The following is a 12507-nucleotide window of genomic DNA, read 5'->3' on the forward strand; positions in this document are numbered from 1 at the left end:
TTGCACATTTAAGAATGTAAAATACTAATTTAGCAGTTTACTTAGAATTTGAAAAATTCCAAGTTGAATTTTTATTTTGAAGAATAAATATGCAGAGATTTCTGAAATATTTATACTTCATATTTCAGTTAATTTCCAATAAAATCAAATTGATTTAGATTTACTGGAAACTAATCTGCTACAACACACTAGCTGAGTTCTTGCCTTAGGATGAAGAGTTTAGCATTCCAATTTCACCTATAAGTCTAGTGAAATTAGCTTCATCCAAAGGTTTAGTAAAAATATCAGCTAGTTGTTTTTCTGTTGTAACAAAAATAAGCTTAATTGTACCATTTGCAGTATGGGAATCTTCTTATCTTCCTTGAAATCCACAATGACAAAGTCTGCAGGAAAGATGAGCTTATCCACCTTTACTAATACATCCTCCATGATGCCTCGTGGGTATGTAATAGAACGATCAGCCAGTTGTGGAGACATGTAGGTGGGCTTTGGATCAGGAAAATTCAACTTTTTGAAGATAGACAACGACATTAGATTGATGCTTGCTCCCAAATCGCAAAGGCACTTGTCAAATGACAACTTGCCAATGGTGCAAGGAATGGTGAAGCTACCTAGATCTTTAAGCTTTGGAGGTAATTTTTGTTGCAGCACAGCACTACACTCTTCCGTTAGAGTAACGGTATCAAGATCATCCAGTTTCACCTTCCTTGAAAGAATACCCTTTATGAATTTCGCATAACTAGGCATTTGCTCCAGAGCCTCAGCAAAGGGTATGTTGTTGTGAAGTTTCTTGAACACCTCCAAAAACTTACCAAATTGCTTATCCAGCTTTTGTTTTTGCAATTTCTTAGGAAAATGTGGTGGAGGATAGAGCTGTTTATCCCCTGTATTACCCTCAGGCAGAGTGTGTTCAACAGTAGTCTTCCTTGGTTCCGCCTCTTTCTCCTTTTGCTTCTCTTCTTCATCTACAACTTCAGTTACTCCATCTTTTGCTTTTTTAGCATCAGCAACTTTTGCAGACCTTAAGGAATAGCTTTGACTTGCTCTTTAGCTTCCTTCCTGCCTGGCACTTCAGTATCACTGGGAAGTGTGCCAGGTTGATGATTGAGCACGACATTGGCTATTTGACCGATTTGATTCTCCAAGATCTTGATAGAAATAGCCTGACTTTTGCACAACAGCTTTAGCTCCTCAAAATCAGCACTGAAAGGTGGAGCAGAACCTCCTTTGTAGGATATGACTGCCTTTGAGCATATTGCTGAGGTTGTGTGAATCCAGGTGGATTAAACTGTTTACTTACACCTTGCTGATATGGTTGCTGAACAGTATTCTGAGTATTGCTCCTGCTGAAATTGGGATGATTTCTGTTATTAGGATGATAAGTAGCTGGCACATGCTGCTGCGGTCACTGATAATTGTTCACATACTGAACAGATTCATTAACAAGAGAACACTGATCCGTAGCATGAGAGCCTGCGCAAAGCTCACAGACCGTAGCTATCTGATTGACCCCATAGTTGGCTAAAGAATCGACCTTAATAGACAGCGCTTGGAGCTGCGTTGCAATAGCTGTAGCTGCATCAACTTCCAGAATACCTGGTACCTTCCCAGGCATCATCCTTTGAGTTGGGTTTTGATGCTCGTTTGCAGCCATAGTTTCAATAAGATTATAGGCTTCAGTATAGCTTTTGGCCCACAAGGCGCCTCCAGCTGCTGCATCGAGCATGGATTGAGATTGGGCCCCCAAACCATTGTAGAACCCAGTGATCACCATCCAATCAGGCATACCACGATGTGGACACTTTCTCAACATCTCCTTATAGCGCTCCCAAGCTTCGCACATAGATTCTGTTGGTTGCTGCGCAAATTGAGTAAGAGCACTCCCCATAGCTGCAGTCTTGGCTATTGGATAAAACTTCACCAGAAACTTTTGTGCAAGATCTTCCCAAGTAGTGATGGACCCAGCTGGTTCAGAATGTAACCAGTCCTTACCTTTATCCCTCAGAGAGAATGGGAAAAGCCTCAGCTTGATAGCCTCATTAGTAACACCATTATATTTGAAAGTACTATAGATCTCGATAAAATTCCTGATATGCATGTTGGGATCTTCCGTCGCAGCACCTCCGAAAGAAACAGAATTCTGCACCATCTGAATAGTGCCCAGCTTGATTTCAAAAGTATTATCCTGAATAGCCAGATGAAGGATGCTTGACTGAATGTCCATCAATTTAGGCCGAGGAAGAAAGTCCATAAGAGTTGGATCTGCTGGAACTATACGATCACCCATGATTACCAGTTCTTTCTGCTCACTCTCTTTATCCGAATTTTCAAAATCTATCTTCTCCGGAATATCAAGAACTGAGTTTGTCTCCTCAGCCGTATCTAGAGGTCCTCTTGCGAGTGCGGAGAACGTGTTTGCATAAACGCACGCTAGAGTACCTGAAACACAACCGGAAATAATAAGTAACGAGTCTTAATCAATGATTCCTAATGACCACTGATGGCAAGTACATAAACTAAACAAATTAACACCGAGTCCTCAGTAGTGGCGCCAAAAACTTGTTAGGCACAAAGCATGCGCTAATAATTCACGCAAGTATACGCGTTCGTAAGTAATATAGAATGATTTCTAGTTCGTTCTCACAGAGACTCAGACTAATTATATTTAATTAACTCTTACTCACCAATGTATGATTACTTCTCAATGTCAAGACAATAACACTTAAGGTTGATTAACTAATTATTAACTACAATTAACTACAAGAATAAAGCACTTAAATTATTACTTGAATTAACAATATTAAACACACATGAGATCAAACTTCATTACTACTTCATTCACTAGTTATTGTTATTACCCTTAGCATGTAACAGTGATGATATTAATCGAACAACACGAAACTGATAAAAGCCAACTTTCGTTGTACAAGTACCATTCTACCAAGCATCCACAATTAAGATAGAAGTTGAATAGGCATAAATTATGTGAGACCCTATATGTCTACAGAATCTGACAACATAACGATTTAAGCGCAAGTTATTCATTATAATTACACAGGGCAAGTAAAACAGTTAGAGTTACCCACTAATCATGCATACACATACATGAACCTATACTAGCATGGCAAGTTCTAAATCTCAAGATTCACTATCGCTTCACAAGAGATTAACAGGCTATCTTATATGTTCACGATGCACCATAAGACGAATAAGCACAACCTATGCTAGATATCATACAATCATCACATACCAAGGTATTAAACAATTAACTAAAGAAATCCATAGTAAATCCGCTACGACCCCATGATCACAATTAGCCCATGATAAAACTCATCGTCACCATGGGTTCATATGAAAACATGATAATAACACGACAATATAAACTAATAAAATACTTATTAAAACCAGAGTAAGTCACAAGAGTATTAAGGTTCAAAATAAAGAAAACTAGCATCCACTGTTACAACGAATAAAAGAATCACAAAAATCTGTATGCTTCCTCTTCTCGTTGCGGTGTGCTAAAATGGTCTTCTTAATCTTCTCTCCTTGCTCCTTGCTTGTTGCTTCGTATTGTGAAACGTCTCTGAAGATTACTTATATAGAAGTCCACAAGAATCAGCTGTCTCAGAAGTCCAGTAGAACACGAATTAAAAATCAGAATTAAATTTTTCGACCCCAGGCGGTCGCCCCAGCTTCCCAGGCGGGCGCCTCAGCTTCCAAGCGACCGCCCCAGATCCCAGGCGGGCGCCTCAGCACTTTCTGGAAAATTCTTCTTTCTGGTCCTGATTTTGCTGATTTTTTTCGCACAACTCCACGCAACTGATTCCATGTACTTCCGTAGGCTTATTATGATGAATTCTTCCTACATACGCAAGTTATACCCTGAAATGCAAAAAAGACTAGAAAAATGCATCAAATACACAAAATACCTGATTTCAAGACATCAATTCAAGCCATTATAAGACGTTCTAAGTGGTATAAAATGCCACTTACCAGCTTCCAAACACATGAAGATGCTTTACAATAGGCTTTCTCTTAGACATGATTGAGTAAGATGATTTGTCATATGCTTTGTTAATGAGGTAACTATTCTGAGTGTAACATGCAGTGTTAACAGCCTCTTCCCAGAAACTTGTTGGAATCTTGGCATCTTGCAGCATTGTTCTAGCAGCTTAAACTAATGTTCTGTTCTTTCTTTCAACTACTCAATTTGTTGAGGTGTTCTAGCAACTGAGAATTCTTGAACAATGCCCTTGCTTTTACAGAATTCACTCAATATTGCATTTCTGAATTCTATTCCATATCACTTCTCAGTATTTTTATACAATTGTGTTCTTCAGCCTGTTTTTCTATCTTCTTATTGTGCTCAATTATGATCTATGGAGTTTCATCTTTAGAGTGCATGAACTCTACCCAGGTGTATCTTAAGAAATCATCCACCATCACAAGTGCATAGTTGTTCCTTGATAATGATAAGACATTTACTAGCCCAAATAAGTCCATGTGAATAAGTTGCAATGGTGCACTTATAGAATTCACAGTTTTTTTACTTGTGACTTGATCTTTTTCATTTTTCCTTTCTAACAAGCTTCACAAACTTCAACTTGAGCAAACTCCAGTTTAGGCATGTCTCTTACTAACTCCTTTTTAACCAAGGTGTTAATTGCCTTGAAATTCAAGTGAAATAATTTCTTATGACATAGCTTGCTTTGTTCTTCTGATGCCTTGGTGTAGAAGCAACAAATTCTATCCTTATTTGTTGAGTTCAAATTTGCAATAAACAAGCTTCCTTTCCTTGCTCCTTTCAGAGCAATTTCACCAGTTTTCTTGCTAATAAAAGTGCATTCTTCTTTGTTGAATAAGACTTCAAAACCTTTGTCTACAAATTGGCTGACACTTAGAAGATTCACTTCAAGACCAGCTACCAGTGCTACATCATCAATGATAATATTTCCACAAATAATCTAGCCATATCCCATTGTGAATCCTTTGTTGTGGTCTCCAAAGGTCACCAAAGGGCTAGCCTTCTCCTCAAATTGTGATAGCAGGGCCTTATCACCTGTCATATGTCTGGAACACACCCACTGTCAATAATTCATATGACTTTCTTCACTTTGCCCTGTACACAATGAGTTTTAAGTGTGTTTAGCAACCCAAGTAGTGTTGGCTACTTTCTTCTTGTTAACTGATTTAGCAGAAGCAGAATGAGTTGTTTCAGATAAAATATAATTCAATGACTGTTGTGCATTTTCCCTATCTGATTTAAACCCAATTTTTTTTTCTTTAATGTCTACTCTCAGTTTGTGGCAAACTCTTCATCACTTTCAAGTTGCAAGGGATGCAGTCAAACTTGTCACAGAATGAGTAGGGATCATTTGCATCTATTTTATTGTATTTACATGCTCCTTCAGTTGGCTTGCTAACAATTTTTTATAAAGGTGAGTTAGATGATTTACAGAGCCAAAATTTTCACATTTCTTTCTTGGAGCATCTGCAACATAAGCAAAATTATTGCTTTTGTTTATCCTAATTTTCCCATTTCTATTTTTCTTCTTCTTTCTTGCATCTTCAATCTTTATTTCTTTGACAGGAGTCGTGGTGCTTTAATTGTCCATGAGATTTTCTTCAGTCTTAGAAGATTGAGTTGAATTTGCACTTTTCCTCTCATTATCCTCATCTGCAATTTCTTGCTTGATAATCAACTCTTCTTCACTGAAGTTTACTTCACAATCCTTGAACATAGGTGACCCAACCTTTTTCAGCATTGCTGGAACATTTTCATTCTCTGTTAATTTTCCTTTGTCACTCATGTTTTTCTTCTTGTTGTTCAAGGCATCATATCAAGACCAATAGCAATGTTTGCATATGGCTTGTTTGTCTAATGGTATTGACCAACCAATTCAGATGCTTTCCTAAAGGACTTCAACTTCACTTCATTTTTCTCCAATTTTTCCCTTAACACGGCTTCAATCTCATTTGCACACTTGAGCTTGTTTCTTCAGATAAACATTTTCTTGTTTTACAGCTTCAAGCTCCACTATCAAAAATTCAGTTCCTTGTTTTTCATTCTCAAGCTTCTCATTCATCTTGTCAATCTACTACTTTAGTCATTTGCAGCCACCATACTTGTATAAATGTGAAACATTTCCGGGCTCATCTTTTTAACAGTTTCCTTATATTGATTCACATTTAAATCAATGATGGTAGGAGTTGGTACCTGTGTTTTTTATGAGGATGATTCTCCTTGCTCCAAAGCCATTAGAGCATAGTTTCCAACTTCCTCATCTTCATCATTATCAGAATCATCCCAACTATTTCCTTCTACAATATAAGCTTTGCTTTTGCTGTTTCTTCAGAAGAGCTTCATACTTTGCTTTTAGTTCAAGATAAGCTTTGTCCTTCTTTGCCTTCTTGGGTTTCCTGCATTCTGTAGCAAAATGGCCCTAGATCATCATAGTTGAAGCACCTTATCTTAGATCTGTCAACAGATCCAGTTTGTAACCATTCTTGCTATCAGAAGTGTACTTCCCTCTTCCTTTCCAGCTGCTATCTTTGTTGAAGACTGTCCTTTACTCATGAATTATCTTGGCTTCTTTACTCTAATGTTAGATAATTTTCTAGCCAAATAGGCCATTGACTGATCTATCTCATCCAGTTCATCAAGAGTGTAGAACTCATCTTCTTCCAATTCCAAATGACTTGTTCCTGTGAATCATTTGTTCTTTGCTCACTTGATGAGGGCAACTGGAGTTTGAGATCTGGCTATCATTAGATGTTTAGCTTTCATTTATCAATTAAAGAACTTGAGCCATCTACAACATGTGTCCTGGACCAGAACTCAATGATTTCCTTTGCAATCATTTCTAGTTCATATGTTTAAGAATTCCATGTAGAACTTCTAGCGTTATTCTGCTCAAGTCTCTCCCTTCCCTGATTGTTGAGATTTTCTGTTCTAAATGATCTTGGAGAGTAAGCAAGAACTTCAAGTTCACTTCTTCAGCTTTATAGTATTTATCATGAAGCTGCAAGTCATTTATCAGCTTATTGAATCTTTCAAACACATCAGTAATGCTTTCCTTTGGCTTAGCCATAAAACCCTCGTACTGTGATGAAATCAGTATTCTTCTTTGATTTGACCTAACTTCCTCAGTTCCCTCACACAATATCTCTATCTTTTCCCAGATCTGTTTTGTAGTGTGACAGTTGACAATGTTGTTATACATTACATTATCAACTGACTCAATTAAGATTAACTGCAAGCCACTATCCAGGGAGACTTTTTGTTTCTCAGGCTCAGTGTACTCTGCAGGGTCCTTGGGAGCATAATGAGCTGGAATAACCATGTCAGCCTTGGTCTCAGATGTAGTTGGTTGAGGTTAGGGTTATCACAGAGTCATTTAGCATATTTGGTTGAATTTGATAGGGGCATAGATTGTGTAAATATATTATTCCACATAGGCATGTTGTATGGCATCTGAAGGCATACTGAATGCAGTAAAAATAAGGATTATAACATAGGCATGGTTGGCAATGTGCAGAGGATTCTGATGAGACATAACAGGCATAGCATGCAGAGGTGACATAGACATGTTAGGCATGGAGGGAGTTAAAGGCATGGGAGCATTCTTAACAGATTTGCAGTTATCAGATAGATGATTAACACTTTTACAATGCACACAGCTTTTTCTAGGAGCATACTTATCAGGTGTGTAATTGTTGTGTTTATTAATCCCTACCTTCCCATTTCTATTAGATTTTCTTTTAGTTTCCTTTTTATCCTCAACCAATTTAAGCCTATTTTTCAACTAATCTAAAGTCATGTGTCATATATTCACCTTACTGGCATCTTTGGATGTGCTAGCTCCTTCTTTGACAAAGTTCTTGAAAGTTGAACCAACCTTCTTATTGAGATTTTTCTTTTAGAATCACTTGCCTGTTTTAATTGATGAGCCTTCAACGGATGTTCTTTTTCTTCCTTCAACGGATAACTTTCATCATCCGTTGATTCCACATTCGTTGACAATCCATCAATTAATTCTAACTCCTTTTTGTTTTTCTTCCAGGCATTCTCACAGAATGATTCAATTCCCTGAACCTTGACAATCTGAGCACTAACATCCCTAGATGTTTTCCAGGCCTTGATTACCTCTTGCTCACTTTCTAACTGTTTAGAAAGAATTTCTACTTTCTTAACAGCTTCTTCTAGTTCACTCTCAACAGTCAAGCATTTAATTTTAATCTTTTCAAGCTCAATTACCTGATTCTCTAACACAGCATTCCTATCACTTAAAAACAAATTATTCTCTTTGATTCTTGTGTTTTCTTTAGCTAGTGATTTAAGGGAAACACGCAAATGATATAATTCATTGGACATATCATTTATGGCTTCATTGCATTCAATCTTAGAAAGCTGAGAGAGATCAGTAGTAATTACCTGGTTGCTTGATGAACTAGTTTCATTTTCATTAGAATTAGCCATCAGGGCTAGGTTGACATATTCCATATCATCATCTTCATTGGCTCCATCTGCTGCCCAATCATCTTGAGTCAGAAAAGCTCTTTTCTTTTGTTTGAGCAAATCAAAATACTTCTTTTTGTAATCAACTTGCTCAAATTTCTTCTTATCAGAGGATGGTTTTCTGCACTCATTTGCAAAGTGTCCACTTAAGCCACAGTTATAACATTTGAACTTAGATTTGTCCACCATGTTCTTGTTTGACTTAGTGAATTTTGCATTTTTCCTGAATTTCATCTTTGCAAACCTCCTGGACAGAAAAGCCAGATGTTCATCAACATCATCAGAGTCATCTTGACTGGAATTGTCTTCATCCTCAGCTACTTGCTCCTTTCCCTTGCTTGATTCTGATTTGCTTGTGCCAATTTTGAGATTTGGCATTGTCTTTTCCTCATTCGTGGCTTCAATCTTCTCATTGTCAGCTACAAGTGCAACTAGTCCTCCTTTTCTCTTTCCCTTTTCCAACAGCTCATCTTCCTCCATCTCAAGTTCATAGGTCTTCATAATTCCATATAATCTTTCAAGTGTGAAGTCCTTATAATCTTGAGAATTTCTTATAGAAACAGTCATAGGCTTCCATTCCTTTGGTAGAGACCTCAGAAATTTTAAATTGGAGTCCTTGACTTGGTACACTCTGCCATACAGCTTCAATCCATTCAACAGTTTCTGAAATCTGTTGAAGGTATTATTCAATGATTCTCCTTCTTCAAAATGGAAATATTCATACTGTTGAATGAGAAGCTGCATTTTATTTTCTCTAACTTGCTCAGTACCTTCACAGATAAGTTGCATAGTATCCCAAATTTCCTTAGCAGTTTGGCTGTTAATGACATTGTCAAACATATCTTGATCTAGGCCATTAAACAGAATGTTCATGGCTTTCTTGTCCTTGTGAACCTCTTCAATATCTTCAACAGTCCATTCTGCTTTTGGCTTGGGAATAGACTGTCCAACAACAACTGTTGCAGTAGCAGCTGTGGCCACCTTGTGAGGGATGTGAGGACCACTTTCAATGCAGTTGATGTAGCTTTCATCTTGAGAGAGAAGATGTAAATACATCTTCACTTTCCAGTGATGATAGTTATCTCTTTCCAGGATTGGAATCTTTACACCAACATCCTTCTTACTCATGATGTTAGCAGAATAGATCTTTAAACTCTTTGTATGTAAGAGCTTGCTCTGATACCAATTGTTATTCCCAGTGGACTAACAATGAGATTTACAGAAGGAGGGTTGAATGTAAATCTCAAAACTTTTTCAAGTTTTGAGCAGTTTCTAAGGCTAAGTGTTTTAGTGAGCAAATGTGTGTGAATTGCTTGAAGCTAATACAGACAGATATATATATTCAAACACAAATGTAAAGAACACAAAGAACTTAAAAACTTTTCTGGTGGATTTGTTGTTCCACCAGAGATGTGTTATTTCAGAAAATCTGTGATTCAAAGAATTAAATCACAGCTGCGTCCTAGTACAAACTAGATGATTTTCTCTCTGGATTTTTCTAAACAGCTCTGGAAAATTCACTATCTAATTACTAGCTGCTACTTGGTTTATATATCACCAAGTTTACAAGTGAAGACAAAACTGTAAAATACAATTAAAAGATTCTTCACATGTTTCTTCTTCATTTCTATATCCAATGCAATTTAGGTTTAGCTGTTAATCTTTGAATACTTCCTTATTTGCACCAGAATGGAAATGCTGCATTTTCTTGATTCCTCCTAGAGGCTGCCACATTCCAGTTTGTCTCTGTCAACCCATGTGCCTCTGTCAGCTTATGAATTGTCACTATCAATTGCTATTGAACTAAGCATCCGTTGAAGCTTTCATCCGTTGATGACTTTATTCGTTGAAGCTTTATCCGTTGAAGCTTTATCCGTTGATGCATTAGCAGTTGAAGCTTTATCCGTTGATGCATTAGCAGTTGAAGTTTTATCCGTTGAAGCACTCATCCGTTGATGGATGTTATCTGTTGAAGTTTTAGAGACATCCGTTGAAGCTTTGTTTCTCATCCGTTGAAGGCCTTTAATATCAGTTGATACTACTTCACTTATACAAAATTACAAGGCATGAAATATTTACAATTAGCCCTCTTATTTGCATATCCACTAGTAGTCAACATGACTGATAATTTCCCACAACATCTAAGAATTACAACTTAAATACAGAGAATGAAATGTGCTACAATACTAAACTTATTTCTAAGTAAAGCTACTCCTTCAACGGATAGCCAAAATGGTCTTATCCGTTGAGACTACAAACACTAGATTTCTACTTAAGTGTTTTGTTTAACTTATCATCAAACTAATACACATATTCCTAACAATTTATACAATTGTATCCAACCCCCCTTAAATAATTGTATTACTACTGGGTAACAAATTTAATTTGAGTTGTTAGTCTAATAATTTTTGAAATATTTCCATTTATATTTTGGATTCAAAAATATCCATCATTTTCATTATTATATTTGTAAAAATTTAAGGAAAAATAAGTAAAAACAAACTATTTAATATGAGTTTTTAAATAGTTTTGCGAATAAACAAATTTTGCAGCTTAAAAGTTGTAATTCAATTTATATTTAAAAGTTATATAATATTAGAAAAAATTCTTGCAACGCACATATTCTAAGCTAATAAATACTCCCTCTGTTTTTTTATATTTTTCTTTTGATTTTTCACAACACATCTCAAGGTGCTTTGACCGTCTAGTAAAAATAATTATTTCTAAAAATTTTATTTTTCTGAAAAAAATATATAACTTGTACTGAAATTTACAGAAAGATTTTTTTTCAAATAATTATTTTAAGTACACGGTCAAATCAATTTAAAATATGTGCAAAAAATTCAAACAACAAATTTATTATATTATATAATAGACGAAATATTAAAAAAATGGTTGGTACGGTCATTCCTTCAGTTTCATAATTGTCCTTACTTTAAAATACAATATTTTATTCAATTGCCCTTACTTGATTAATATATAACCAATTATCTTTTTAAGTAAAATACGTTGCCTTTTTTATTTTCACCAACTATAATAACTATTTTTCTACAAATATTTTAGACAATTTTTTTAAGTAAAACATGTTACCTTTTGTTATTTTCTCCGAATAAAACAAATCTTTCTCTAAAAATATTATGGACAATTTTTTTAATATATATTGATTATCTATCAATCTATCTATACTATACTATATTATAATATATGAAACATTAAAATTTGGTAGTCAGTCGGTACTCGCTGAAATTACGTAATTGCCCAACTTAATTAATTTATTATTTTAACGTAATTATCTTCTATAATATTATAAAAGAATGGACGGGAAAAAAAAGAGTTTTTATCGTGAATTAGATTCCTCTTCACGACTCTGAAAATGATGAAACTAATGTTGATAAACCAAATCAACAATGAAGATTGAACTATACATTTTTTTGTTAGGGAATAGTTCTCCAACATTGATAAAAAATTGTTACGGATGGAAATTGAACCTATATTTTTGAGCGAGTTTATTAAATTATCTTTTTCTAAAATCTAATTATTATAAAATATGTATTATAATATAATAAAAGATATATTCTGCTTTACTTGTTCAAACATACTTACAGTTTTAACAAATAAATTTAATAAAATATTAACATTTAAATAACAATTATTTAAAACAACAGTGTATCGCACAAGTTTACACTAAACATTAAAAGTTTGATAGTCGGTTGGTATTTCTGAAATTACTTAATTAGAATCACGTAATTAATTTATTATTTTGACATAAATATCTTATATAATATTATCGTTAAAAATTATGAAATCCCTAAAACAAAGTTATATATAACCGCACACAGTAGACAAGTCTGAGATGGTATTTGGGCAGATATAGATGGTGTTCGGGTTAAAATAAAATAATAGATATTATTGATGGTGTCAAAATAATTATACTATTGAATCGAGATAAAAAAAATTAAACTAAAAAATAATTTGTTAATCCATATAAT

Source organism: Apium graveolens, chromosome 2, assembly GCF_009905375.1.
Source record: "Apium graveolens cultivar Ventura chromosome 2, ASM990537v1, whole genome shotgun sequence".
Lineage (NCBI taxonomy): Eukaryota > Viridiplantae > Streptophyta > Magnoliopsida > Apiales > Apiaceae > Apium > Apium graveolens.